Consider the following 13,902-nt stretch of genomic DNA (forward strand, 5'->3'; position numbering starts at 1 on the left):
TAATATTTTAAAACTGTTAGTAACTAAGGATATAACTTACACGTTTACAGTGCTTACTCACAAGGAAAAAAAAAAAAAAAAAAAAAAAAAAAGCAGTAGTTGATAATACTGAATTGGGTAAGAGCAGTTTTACAGTGCTTAAAACATGTCCTGCAATGTAGGCTATACTAAGTGCAATAAATCCAAAATACTGAGCTTTTAAAAGAGATTTTTACAAGTGTATATCATCTACCTTGCCATCTTATCCAGAAAAAAAAACAAGTAATGTTAGTGTCAGTTTAAATATGTGAAGAGATCTCTTTCAAATATACGCATACGCGCATATTTTAAGGGTTCACTGCCTTCTGCATTTAATACTTTAATAATAATAGTAAAAACAGTGTGGTGCAGCATTTGAAGAAACTCAACACGTGTCATGGAATGGCTGTAGTTAAAAAATCTGACTGGTTCAAACTGGTTTCACTGGAATTTAAAGCTTCTTTTAGCAGACACTTTGCTTATTGTTCTTACTAAGCAGATCTTATCCTGCAAAGAGGCATGCAAATGGGCATACCTGCAGTCTCAGTCTGCTTTTCCTTGAAGGTAAAAAACATTGCGTAGTTGTGGTGTACACCATGATAAAGTTGCAATGTCTCCCTTTTCTGTTCTAACAAACCTGTTAGTCTGAGTAAACAAGAAATTGCTAAACAGTGGAACAGTGTCCCATGCTACATTTTACTGCATCATTATACCCAGCAGTGACTTTCACAGCTTTCAAGGTAGTCTCTTCAGTTAAGTTTTCAGTAGCAACATTGCATGGTTGCTTATATCTCCAGGACCATTCTAACTACTGTAGGTAGTGAGAACACTGCATCTCCATCATAGCAACATTTTCCAGAGGCTCTGTTTGTACACTTTACACTTTGGTTCAACTGTAATCCTTGTGCCTTTAAGGAAACCTCATAATGAGAAATGAAATCCACACAATATTGTAACATGCAAGCTAATGCACTTCCTAAACTGGATTAATGTCTAAATAAAATAGTGCATTTATGACTTGCGTTGTTTAAATTCATTAGCTGTTGTAAAGACCAAAATAATTTGTGATCCTATATACATATATTTCTAAACCTATTTCACAAATGTACACAGAGATTTAAAGCAGGATTCTTCCGAAGATTCTTAAAAAGTCCACAGGATGTTTTCCAAAGATAGCTCCAAGTCCCATGCGCCTCGCTCATCCAGATGACATTGGTATGAAGAGGATGGCGGAATAAGATGAATAAACTTAGAGAATTTTAATTTTGTTGCCAATTGAATGAGGAAATTCCTCTCAATTTAGTGATGCTAAGATTTCATCTATCTACACTTCCTAGGGTATCTGGGCAAACCATTTCTTTTAAAACATTGACAGAATAAGCTCCTCATAAATTCAGGCTGTTAAGAGCTTAGGGTGTCTAGTAATACACCTGCTTAGTAAGGTTTGGCTCTTGATACAGCTTTTGCACAAGTTCAGATGGATGTCTCTGAAGTTCTAATTTAAGGTCACATCTGCTTTAAATTTACATACTAATAGCTGTAATGCCTTAAAGGACACTTTAAGGGGCTGTATGGGAAACTGTTGATCACAGCTTGAACTGCTTATTAACCACCTGAGGCAAGCAATGAGTCAGCTGTGGGAGCACGGGTGAAGGTAATTCAGCTGTGCTACCAGAAGGGGTGGAGCTTGGCTCCACCTCTCCTAGATCTCATTTAAGGGCAGACCACCACTGAAACAGGATCTTTTTGTAGAGGTTGCTTCTGTGTGAAGTTTTGCAGCAAGCCTCAAAATTAGTGAGTATCTATCTTTACAGCAAGCCTCAGCATTGGTGAGCATTTAACGTTTATTCTCTCTCTTTTCCATAACCTCTGCTTACCCATTGACATTATAACTGTATAACTGTAAATGTACAGCAGGGGCTCAGGAAAAAGGAGAGAGCAATAAATGCTGAGTTGTCTTTTGTGATAACTAACAATGACAAAATAGTAATAGTGAAGAATATTATGGTGAGTCAGTAAAAATGGTGTGGTTTTTACAGCCAGTCTGATTTTCTTGGGATATATACATCAAAATTTAGTACCGGGGTATGTATGTACAGGATTGTAGAATGTCTGAGGTCTGAGTGTTGCCTGATCCAGTCCCCTGGTCTAGGCAGGGCCAACTTCCCATGCCTTACCCAGGAGAGCTCTGAGGACAGACATTTCACAGTCTCTAAGCAGCCTGTTCCCTACATAGCCATCTTTCTTTCTAATATTATTAGACTTATATGCAGTCACATTCTCATTATCCTTTTTTCACTCTGCAGTTCTGCAGAGAACCTGTCTGTCTTCTATATTGCTGCACACCAGCTAGCCAAAAGCACCAGTCAGAAATTCAAAGGCTTATCTTAGCAAAGTTGGTTCCTAGCCTCTTCCTTCATGTTCTTCAGACAACCTAGTTTAATGGTTCTCCTCTGGACTTGCATCGGTTTGTTAGTCTTTCTCTTACCGGGGGCCTGGGGTTGTGTGTGGAGTGTACTTTTTTCCTACTATAAACTCTTCAAGAAAGAACATACTTTCTGCATTCATAGTCTTTTGAAACAGGACGTTTCATATTTAAGTCATTATACAACCAAGAGAAGTTGTAACATCTACTCTATTAAATGATTCTTAATTCTCATTTGAGAGCTTATCTGAAGAAAATGACTATATAAAGTTTGCTAATAAAGATAATGGCAAATCTGAAATTGTTAGAAATCCTGCTGCTTATTTTCACATCCAACAACTGAATAAAATTATTTTCCTTTTTGGTCTCTGGAAAGCTCTCATTGTTCTTGTGTTTATATTTAAGGAAATTCAAAGACACCTATATAATGTCTTGTTTTTTGTACTTCTGTTGATTTTCTAGATCTTTTGCCACTTCTTTTTTCTCGGTGCAACACTTCTTTTTTCTAGGTGCAACCTAAAAGAGTTCTCCTTATTTTGCACCATTCTCCTTATTCTCCTTAAGCTAAACCTTTCTCTGCCTCCTAATTTTCACAACTTTCCTCCTTCTGATTCATTTACCACTGTACATCATCCAAACTGTGCTGTACCTACTAGCCCTCTTAAAGTGAACCATGGAACTGGGGGAATTTAGAGTTACTGTTCACTTGCAGAGCCTATGTAAATCATTTTGCAACTAACTTAGGCCCTCTGCTGCATTCCCAAAGTGATAAGATGATGTGCTAAAGAAGGCCCCAGTACTACTTGCTGATTTTAGGAGGTTGATTTCAATAGGGGTTGACTGTATTAAAGAGCCATTTACACTTTGTTGTCAAGGAGAACTTGCCAGGAGAGCTACAGGGTCATTAGCCTCCACTTAGCACCATACAGTGCAGCAGATGCTTCATGACATGTCACAAGGAAAGGTTTTCTTTAATGGAGTGTCAAGAAATCCTGGTCGCATCAGCTTTATTTTTGTCTTCATCAGCTGCTGCTATCTAGCAGTGAGTTGCCATTTTGCCAATAGTTGGGCATTTACTTGAACTAGTAAAGAGAGGAGGAAGCATTGCTCGTGACATTGCATATTTTTCTCCTGCATTTAGTAGCGCATCCTTCTATGTAGAGTAGTTTGGTCCTTAGGCAAGAATTAAACCTAGAAATGTAAATTCCATGAGCTTTTAAAATTCCACTTGACTTGAAAGTGAGAGCAGATAAGCCACCCATTTATTTTTGAAAGTAGCCCAGCATTACAATGAGCAACATAACTGTCAACTTTCTTTGTGCACTACAGTTACTACAATGTTAAGATCTGCAAGTATCAGATGTGTCTTAGACACAGTTTTAGCTTCTGAATACAGAAGACTATTGAGAGTGGGACCTGGGGTACTTGTTACCAAGAATGGCCCCTTGCAGTTGTTGTAATCTTCTTTTTCAAACACACACCAAAAAAAGAATGTGATCTGAAGAACTACAAACTACAGCATAGCTTTATTGAGGAGATGGTAGGTGAAATTTTAAAAACATCCAAAAACCCCCACAGAACAGAAACCCTTAGAAAGAGGTTGGCTGTCACACAGTATGTGAATGTGTCAGGTTTTACGTGGTAAATAGGGCAACTTTGTAAGAGTTTGAATTCGGCCACTCTTTTAACCATCACGGTGGCCTTACAATGTGATTTTACTTCTCCTCTCTTATTTAGACAGCTATGTCTTCAGCACTATATAAATCATCTGAGTTAATCTGAGAAGTGAAGGTTTCCAAGTAAGCAGCCACACCCTGAAAGCATGGCATGTGAGACAGTATGCCTTCTATTTTAGGAATTCTTCCTTTCATCCAGAGAAAATCCCTCAAGAAGTCATACCTAAGCCATAAGGGCTCTCTAAATAAATGGGAATTTATTGTGTCATCTTGTGACTAGGAAATACTAATCTCTGTTCCATCTAAATGTGGTTACAGAGTAGCTGGTGGACTTTGTGTCCAGGGCCAGCAAATGAGCAGCTGAGGAAAGGTCCTTTGTCCCAGGGAGAACAGCTTTGCCTTTTTCTTCCTTACTCCATTTCGGTGAGGTCGTGTTATTAGTGTTTACACCCTGAGAGAACGGAAACCTCTGAAATTGTTTAAATAACATGGAGTAACAAAATAAAATTCCCACGTAGGAACTATTCCATGAGGATCATTGGGATTTTGCCAAGCACTGTTTACAAGATTACTGATACATCTACCTGTCACTTTCTGAACAAGAAATCTTTGCGTAAGTGTTAAGTAGTATGTGTGTGAAGAGCCCTAGAAGGCCAGTTGGTATTGGGTCAGCAGCATGCAGACTGCCCAGATAGGTTGTACATATGTGGACCAGCTCTACAGCTAAGGCATCCTTTCTCTTGTTTGTAAATCTTTGAACAAATCATCATAGTTCACTTTGTCAGCCTGGGCAAAATTTACATCTGGAAAAAGGATGTCACAGCTGGTAGAACTATAGGAAAATAAAACAAGAATCATCACCATTTTTCATAGATGTTAGAGCCGGAAAACAGTGAAATAATGGAAAGTAATTCAACTTTTCTTAAAAAAACAAAAACAAAAAACAAACAAAAAAAAACCACACACACAAAAAACTGTACTTGTAAACAAAATATAATTTGTGTCTTTTAAAGTGCTTACAATTTGTTGTACATTTTTCTATATCTTGACTTCCAGGCAATTTAGTGTGGGTCACATCTAAATACAGAGGTGGTCATATAGAATACTTGTTTGCAATTGCATCAGATGTGTTTCTTCTGATTCTTGATTGCATTGGGACCCTCCAGTTTGTGTGTCTGTGGGTATAATCTGTTTTATAACAGTATTTAACTGTGATTTGGTAGATAGGAATGCAGAGGGATTAGGAATGTATTACTGACAAAACATTTTGTGACTCATGAGACAAAAGTCTGTGCATTAACAGTGCTTATGTGCCAAATTCTGGAACCTGTCAGTATAGCTCTATCGGTGTAATATTTTTCACTATTTTTTGAGGATAAGGGAACATCTGATTTCAAAGTGATTTGTCAAAAGTGAGACCCAAAGAAAACTGAAACAGTCTGTTTCCTTTAAAAGTGTATTACTTAATCACGTTGCATTCCTATTCAATTTGATATATGTATATTTAAATATATTGAGATCTAAAGCAAATGAATATAGAGTATCTAAGTATGTATGTAAGAGAGGGTTTTTATAAGCATTGTAACCTTGTAAAATTTTTAGGAATATTCCTCTGTCTCATAGAATCACAAAATTTACTCTTGCTACTGCCTGTTTACCCTTGTCTCAGTTGAATGGCTTTGCTTTAAAAATAGACAAAACTAAATAAAAAGAACCCCGGAAGTAACTTGTTAAAATATCCATCTAGTTATAATCTCAGTGAAAGATCCATTACATATAATTTTGATGAGGGTGGGAAGAGGAGAGGTGAATTTGACATGCTATTTGAAGAATTAGAACTTCTAGGACAAACTTTCGTATTTCCTCACAAAAAATGTATCTTCAGCCCCATCCTTGCCCTGTTTTTATTACAGTTCCAAAATGAAGTTTTAGCCTGTTTTAGTAAAACAGGTATTTTTACTGTTTATTCCAGTAGTGTCTGGACTCAGCTGTTATCATATTCACCAACACTGTCTCTCCACAGAGCTGTTCTGTTATGGATGTGAGTGTTCACCATGAAGCAGAAAAAAATCCAGTGATTCATGGTGCTGCTGGAGGTCAGTAGCTTCTTGTGCATGCAGCTAATATTTATAATGAAGAAGAAACGCTAATATAAAAAGAAATGAAGGAGTGATTCTCAATACAGCCATCTGCGACAGAAGGGAGAAAACCTGCTCTTTAGAGATGCAACAACTGAAAAAGGAAAAATCAGTAAATAGGAAAGTAATGAGATCTAAACAGGCTACAGTCATATCTATAAACTGCCAGCAATGGAATGTTTGAGAATAATATTGCAGCTGTTACCTGGTAAATCATAAGAAATCTGAGAAACTGAAAGATCAAAATGCAGCACATCGGATTAATGCCAAGTGCTGTACTGTGTGTATCTGCCTAAACAAAGGAAATGTAGAACACTAATCCACTGAAGCTTCCAAAATGATAGTAACCTAAATTGGGGCCATGATTTCTGAACTTTGACATCAACCCTGGAGCCTAGTAGATATCAGAATATGTGAATTCACTTGGGCTGCAAACTGAGCATCCAGATGTTGAACATGCGATTTTCTGGACCACCTCCATTTCAGCCATTGGAGTAACACACAGGAAGCAGAAAATAGACCTGCTTAGAACAGCATGCACTAGTGAAGCAGAAACAAAGTCAGTGTATTCTGTAGTTTTCTCCAGGCCTCCCGCAGCAGAAGAAAACAGGTAGAGTACTAAAGGCTTGTACCCCATCCAGCTGACAAAAATTCCCCAGGGTGTGTTGTCAGATGGCATTTTTTCTTATTACCTTGGGTTTTAGCTTTTGTTTGGGCTTCTTCATGTTTCTATTTGTTTGCTTTTTGCTCTGGAATGCACAAATAATTTAAAAACTTTTAAAGAAATGAGGAGAGTACAGTTTGAATTGTCTGGATCTTTCTTTTCTCTTTGCAAGAACACCTATGGAATTTGGCATCTCAACCCAGCCTCACCTGATCTGAGCACAAACACAGTCAAATTTTTATTAAAATATTTTGAATCATTCAAACATGATATTGATAACTGAAATGGAGCTCAGAGACAGTAGCATCTGGTTTTAATGAATGTGGTCTGCTTATACTTGAAAGCAAAACCATGCAGGAAAAGGCTGGAAATTCTTGTTCAGAGAATCAAAGTACAATAGTGTTTTCCAATACCTGACATCTGTATGCTTAGTATGACCTGGGTGACTTTACTCAGCCAGTTGTTCATATTTTTTAGATTAAAATGTCATATTTGAAATATATTTGGTGCTTTTTTTAAATATATATATATATATGTTGTGTACTTTTTATGCTCCTGCAAAGCTCTTTGCTTTATGTACTGCCATTACTTTTAAACTTAGCTACTTTCTTCCATGTAATGTATATTGGACTGTTTTTATATAGAAATGTGTGTGTTCCAATAACTCTGTTGTAGTCTGGACAAATACGGGAATCCTTTCTGGAGATAATTTTTTCCCGTATGTAGGAAAAGAATAAGTTGAAACATCCTTGTAAACTGTAGAAGCATATAAAAACCAACTTCAGACATACCCTGTATTTAGGGAAAAAATGCGAGGATGTTTTCAGAACAAATTATGCAGTAGACCACCTTGCTCTACTACCTTCAGTTCAGGTTTGTTAGCATTTCATTCTATGCTCTTCACAGGGAACCTGTACACCACTGAAGTGCCTTCCAGACAAGTAGCAATAGTAGAGTTCAATAATAAAGTTTTTGCATCTTCTCTTTAGGAACTCATCTGTCTTAGGTGAGGTGGATAAACTTGTTAGGAAATGCAACCTGGATATCTGCTTAGGCTTTATACTTTGCGTTCTGTCCAGTAAAGATGATGAATTTTTATTACCCAACTTCTTTTTCTGCCACTGACTTTACAGCCTAATCTCTCTCTTGGATTCAGAGAGGTAGTCATCGAGCTGCCTATCACATTGGTGTAAGGCTGTGAATATTTTTGGGACAGATGTTCTGGATGCTTTGCATGCCATGGTGGAATTTCATGGTGAATGCATCTAACTGTAAAGAATACACCAGGTGCATGAAGACAGTAATTTAAACTCCATAGTATGTATTTCAGCATGGAATTGTCTTTACTCATAATTCAGATACTAGTTCAAAGATTTAGAAAAGAATAAATGCTTTTGACCATCAGAACCCGCTTGTTGCCTACATTTGAAGTTTTAACTCTATTTTTCACACAAAAGACAGAGAATAAGCACCACAGTTAGTAGTATCTATGCTGCTGAAGCTTCCAGCATTTAAAGCTGTAGTAAAAGTAGCTTTCAGTTACAACTAATAGTTGCTTTGAATCCTTTTGTGACAATTCCAAAACTGAGAAATCAGTGAGGTTGGCCAGTTTGATGAAATAGTTTTAAGTCAAATTATTGTAAAGTTAGCCATTTAAAACAAGTAGGTTTCATTGCCTTTGACTATTTACAGTTTTTCTTTGGCTCCACCAAGCATGGGGACGTCTAATCAGGGGATTATCAAGTAGACTAGAGAAATAACAAAATTCAGTGCTCTCGTAAATATTTGTGTAGCACAAGCCTGGAAAAAGTCCATGTTGTATTTTACTGTTGATAATTTAATAACTCTGTGGCACTCCTGAAACTGTCCAGTAAATGTCAGGATGTGTCAAATGAGGTATCTTGTAAAATTTAATAAGCTTATATCTAAGATGAAGTAACAGTGTCATTGGTAAATGGATTTTGTAAATTATGTTTAGGGCATTCGTTTAAATTGCGCCAGGAAATAAAGTGAGCAATAGCCATCCAGCTTATCATTAATAACAATGACAACATAAGTGACAAACCAAATAACTCACACAGCAATGGTACAGTCTATTAAATTATAATGAGACCAACCAACAGATTTCATATAAGAGTCAAAAAATCTGCGATTTCCTCTTGCTACGGAAAATAGACCATAGTGTAAACAATTGATTAAATTAACTGGATCTCTGTTCCTCGTGCTTAAGGGATCGCATACAGCATGCTATCTGCCACAGTAGTTTGTTTGCACTGAAATTAAGCAATAATGATTGAGGCACAGAGCATTTCCTGGGGATTAATTGACCGCCTGAGAGAAGTTGATGGCCCAAAGAACAGCTCCTGGCCATTAACCCCAGCCGGTCATTAATCCAGAGGAAATGCCCTGCCCCAAGGTCTTTATTACTCCTAGAAAATGAAAACAAAGAAAAACAAACCCATAAGGACCTAGGTATTTGTTCTGTGTGGTGAAGTTTTAAATCACTTTGTGTGTGCAGATTTTGATAAAATAAATATCTTACTGATTATTTTGCTGGAGTGCTTGTTTCTCTCTAAAGCATCTTGATATCATCTAGACCTACAGAGTTGACAAGAAGCTAACTGGAGAAACACGATCTTCTTTTCAGCTTTATTAATTTGTCTCTCAGTGGAATGCAACTTATGTTCAGTTCTAATGTGATTTAAGGTGAACGTGTACTTTAAAAATGTGTCTGTAAGCGGGCTGTGTCATATAAAGTGTGTAGAGTAAGTACTGGCAGAACACCAAACAGACACAGATTCCACTTTTATTATTTTAAACTCTTCCTAATTTTGAAATCAGTGGATAGTCTATGCCTATACGAGCAAAAAAAAAAAGTGTAAATGTGAAAAGTACACAGTAAATTATATGACTGTGTATTGGATTTCTTGAGGTAAACTGCAGTTCTTGGAGGCTTGTTGTTTCCTCTGTACTTCCTGAAGCTGAAGATCACATCAGAAAAATTAAGAAGGGTGGTTGTTGAAGTGTTAATTTACTCTCTTCTCCACTATGAAGCAGGATAGCCTCTGCTTTACAGCATTCAGGAAATCTGTAAGAGTGTTGTTTTCAGGAAACTTTCAAGCCAACTTCCATATGAGTATCCATTAGCAACAAAGTTATGGCAATATGCATTTATTAAATAAATTGATTCAATGTTAACATAAAATGTGAACTTAAGTTATTCTCTTAGATGCAGAAATTTTGCTTCCTACACTATGCTACAATGAACAGATTATTTGGTTTTATTCTTCATGTTTCGAGCACTGACAGATCTAGTAATCTAGATCTAGGATCTAAGGAACTTGCATCAGTTGAGACTGATGAGACTTAATGTTCTTCCTCTAACCACCCCGAAAGTAAGAAGCTGGGATAAAAGTTGCAGTGAAGTCACTTAACTATCAGGTCAATACACTAGCTTATACAGGCCAGAGATGCACTATGAAATGCTGGGTTTTTCTGGGGGAGATGCTGTACAGCACTACTGAAAAATGTAAAAGCTTTCTTCTTTTAAGTAAAAGGCAGATTTTTGTAGTCTATGTAGCTAATAGCAAACAGTTAACCTGCAAATAAATCTTTGTGCAGGTGAATGTTTGGAGAATGGCAATCATTCAAGGAACAAGAATTGATGAAGATAAAGGGTCATGAAGTCGAGGTAAGATGCCTTTTTAAAAAATTTTACCTTGTACCTTCAGTGCAATCCATAGGAACAACAACAAGACATGTTGTGGTTTCCATGTATCATTCATTTTACAAAAAAAAAGTGATCTGTATGATGCATTGTTTTCAAAAGCGAATATAAAACTATACTTGTCTATAAACGTGGGAGGATGTCCTGAGGGACTACAGTGACAGTGGCTTATTGCCAATCAGACAGAAAACTGAAATTCTATTCTTGCCTTTTCATCCATAGGAATATCCATATGAATGGAACTTAAATCTTCTACTAAAGAGCTCTTAATTTTAGCAGAAGTTAGAAGTCAGTACAACTGATAGCTAGAAAAACCTTGCCTTCAACAAAGGTTTATTTTGGGTAAAGAAGGTAATTAACCTTTGGAACACCTCACAAAAAGAACATTTGTGATGGATTGTCACTGGTCATTTTTATAATATACTTCTGATTCTTACTCTTATCCTAATATTCTATTTCTAGAATATATGCTCTAAGATGAACTCTGGAGAATTGCTAGCTAGTGTTATTCACTATTATCAGGCAGGGTAATTTCATTTGTTTGCTGTGCACAGTAACGTACTTCCACCTTGTTGTCTGATACAAGGAAATTGCTTTATCTTTTTTTTGCTAGTCTCTCAGTTTCTTAAATATATATATATGTTTTATGAGTACTTATATTTTATTTGGAATTCTTCAAAGGAAAACTGCCAGATAATGTCTTAGGATCTTGATTAAAATAGTTCTTGTTGCATATGTCATTGATGCAAAGATTCACCTATTAGTCAAAAAGCGCTAAGAAAATGTTGGCTCATAAATTTACATGATTATAGTACTTAAATCATGAAAAAGGATTTTCACATAAATGTATTTTCCAGGTTAACGGAATGCAAGGTGTCTTTACTGGGAGCATGACTAAGGGTTTACAATATCATACCTGAGTTTATTTGTGAAATTCTATTTATGTGGAAGGGCGGTGTTTTTCAGCTGAATTCACTGGGATTTAGATCATGATCCTGTTTTGGAATCTGTGGTCTAGTTTTAAGGAAACTCTCACATACAGAGTACTGCAGAATTCTTGTGACACCTACTTGCTACTAATTACAAAAGGAATTATTTCTGTTCATCCACCATACACCCTTTAGAATAGGAACAACTGTAGATATAGAAAACTAGGAAAATCAGTGTTGTAATAAGTATAGTACACAGAATCATCTTGGGTAGTACATGATGGAACGAGTAGTTTAATCCTAGCAAAAGTAAGAAAAGAAACAACAAACAAAACTAAAACAGCTTCCTTATTTGTTTGAAGAGGAAATGAGTGGTTTCATTTTAAGCTGCTCTTCCTCTACCATTCAGAATACTACTTAATAGGAAGAAGTAGTGCTAAAACCAGGAGGTATATAGGGAATGCAAGTGTTTGGCACTTACAAATCTAAACAGGATGTGCTATGTTTCAAAAAACACAGAGATACTAAGGTACAAGTAATGTCATCCCATACTAAGGGCCGGATCTAAAAAGCAGCCAGAGCTTACAACTTCATCCTGCCATTTTGGTGTTGTGGAATGTGTACTTTTATAAATCTGGACAGCACAGTAAACTTAACACAGTAATGTTTTGTATTAGGGATAGGAAGGCCCTAGGACACATTGGAACTACTGAGCATCTCTATCCATGATTCAGTAGAGAGCAGTGAAGGCAGAGGTGAATGTTGAATCCTGCCTTAAGACATTTAAAAGACAACTACTTCCTTCTGTTAAAATTTTGCAGATGTTCCTCTCCCAATATATAACTTTTAAATCTTTACAGAGTAAAATTAAGTTTGTTTGTTTCTTTTTTTAGAAAATGTTTCCAGTAATCATAAACAACATGATTACTCAGAAACAATTACATGTTTACTATTAATGCTTATACACATGCTAGTGCTCATTCTGCATGGGAAATGTAAGAGTTCAGCCTCCACTTTAGAGGACTCAGATATCTCTTCTGCTGTGAGTATTGTCTGTAACTGACTTGGAGTGACAAATTGGCAGTCTACAAGTGTTCTTTTGAATCTGAGTTGCTGTAGGTAAACTATCTGAAACAAATACAAAGAAAGTTGTCAGACTTCATGATTAAGTCTTCAACTGGAAATGGGGAGACTGTAGGACCTTACAAGTGCTGGAATCATCTTGTTCATGCACTCATTCTTCTTTTTTTTTTTTTTTTTTTTTTTTTTTTTTTTTTTTTTTTTTTTTTTTTTTTTGTCATAAAATACATACATTGTTTTAGAAACAGTGTATAAGCAGAAACTGGAACATAAGAAATTGCATACTAACATATGCAAGAACTCCTTTACTGTCAGCACTGGAATAAGTTGTATTAGTGGGTGTTGAACTGGATCTACATAGGTCCTTCCTAACAAGTCTGTGTCTCTGTGAAACATGTCTTAAAACAGTAGTTTCTCACCTTTTCCTGTCATGTTCTAGTCTTCAAAGAGAGACCTTGAAATCTTTATGTTTCAAGAACAGCTTCAGAACAATGTTTCTTATTGCTCCTCTGCGCATACACATACTTTTATTTTGCTGGTAAACACAAGAAGAAGGTTTAGTTAGTATTGCTTTTTTTGTGGAACCTGATCTAGATCAACTAGCTGCATTGTCAGAATTCCTCTGTGGTAATTGATATGTGTAAAGACAGGCATGGATGCAGCAAAGAAGGCACTCAGCAACCTTAAGAATGAATGCTAAAATGGTTTAGAGTTTGACTGTATTTACTAGTAGCTAAGTAGCCTTTCCAGGATTGCGTAAACTCTACCTAAATTTCAGTGATTCCCACATCCTTTTATTGCATCTGACGATACCATCGCTATTCACTGAATAAAGATCAAAAGCACGCCTTATGCAGTCACTATATATGGTCAAACCCCACTGCTTTTGATTTTTCTTTTGACATCAAAGTACTAGAAAAAGCATCTTCACCGAGTTCACTGATGTACTTCAACAGGGTGGTCTATAAATTGACTAAAGGTTTACTTTATTAAAGTACAAGACTTGCATCACTTGTATATAGTCATTTCTTTTCTTAATTGATAATTGCAATATGCTCTGTGAAAACAGTAAATTTAATTTGCCAGGTAGTGATTCTTGTCTCTGAATTAAAAGCAGCAAGTATGAACTGTACCTATGTCTATAGAACATACTGACCCGTAACAGTTTGTCACTTTGAATCTGAAACAACAGAAGAGATTTTTAACCCATGTTGCTGTTTTCAAAGTAGATCTAATTTGTGTCAA

The 13,902-nt window shown here is 36.3% G+C and overlaps 1 protein-coding gene across 1 annotated transcript in view; it reads left to right on the forward strand.

Annotated features, from left to right (window-relative positions):
• Positions 1–10,615, forward strand: part of ANAPC10 (anaphase promoting complex subunit 10) — a 230,615-nt gene extending 220,000 nt beyond the window's left edge. The window contains exon 7 of the transcript XR_011903599.1: positions 10,543–10,615. The gene's annotated coding sequence lies outside the window, so the exon portion shown is untranslated. The remainder of the gene's footprint in view (positions 1–10,542) is intronic.
• The last annotated feature ends 3,287 nt before the right edge of the window (positions 10,616–13,902 follow it).

Source organism: Excalfactoria chinensis, chromosome 4 (genome assembly GCF_039878825.1).
Source record: "Excalfactoria chinensis isolate bCotChi1 chromosome 4, bCotChi1.hap2, whole genome shotgun sequence".
NCBI lineage: Eukaryota > Metazoa > Chordata > Aves > Galliformes > Phasianidae > Excalfactoria > Excalfactoria chinensis.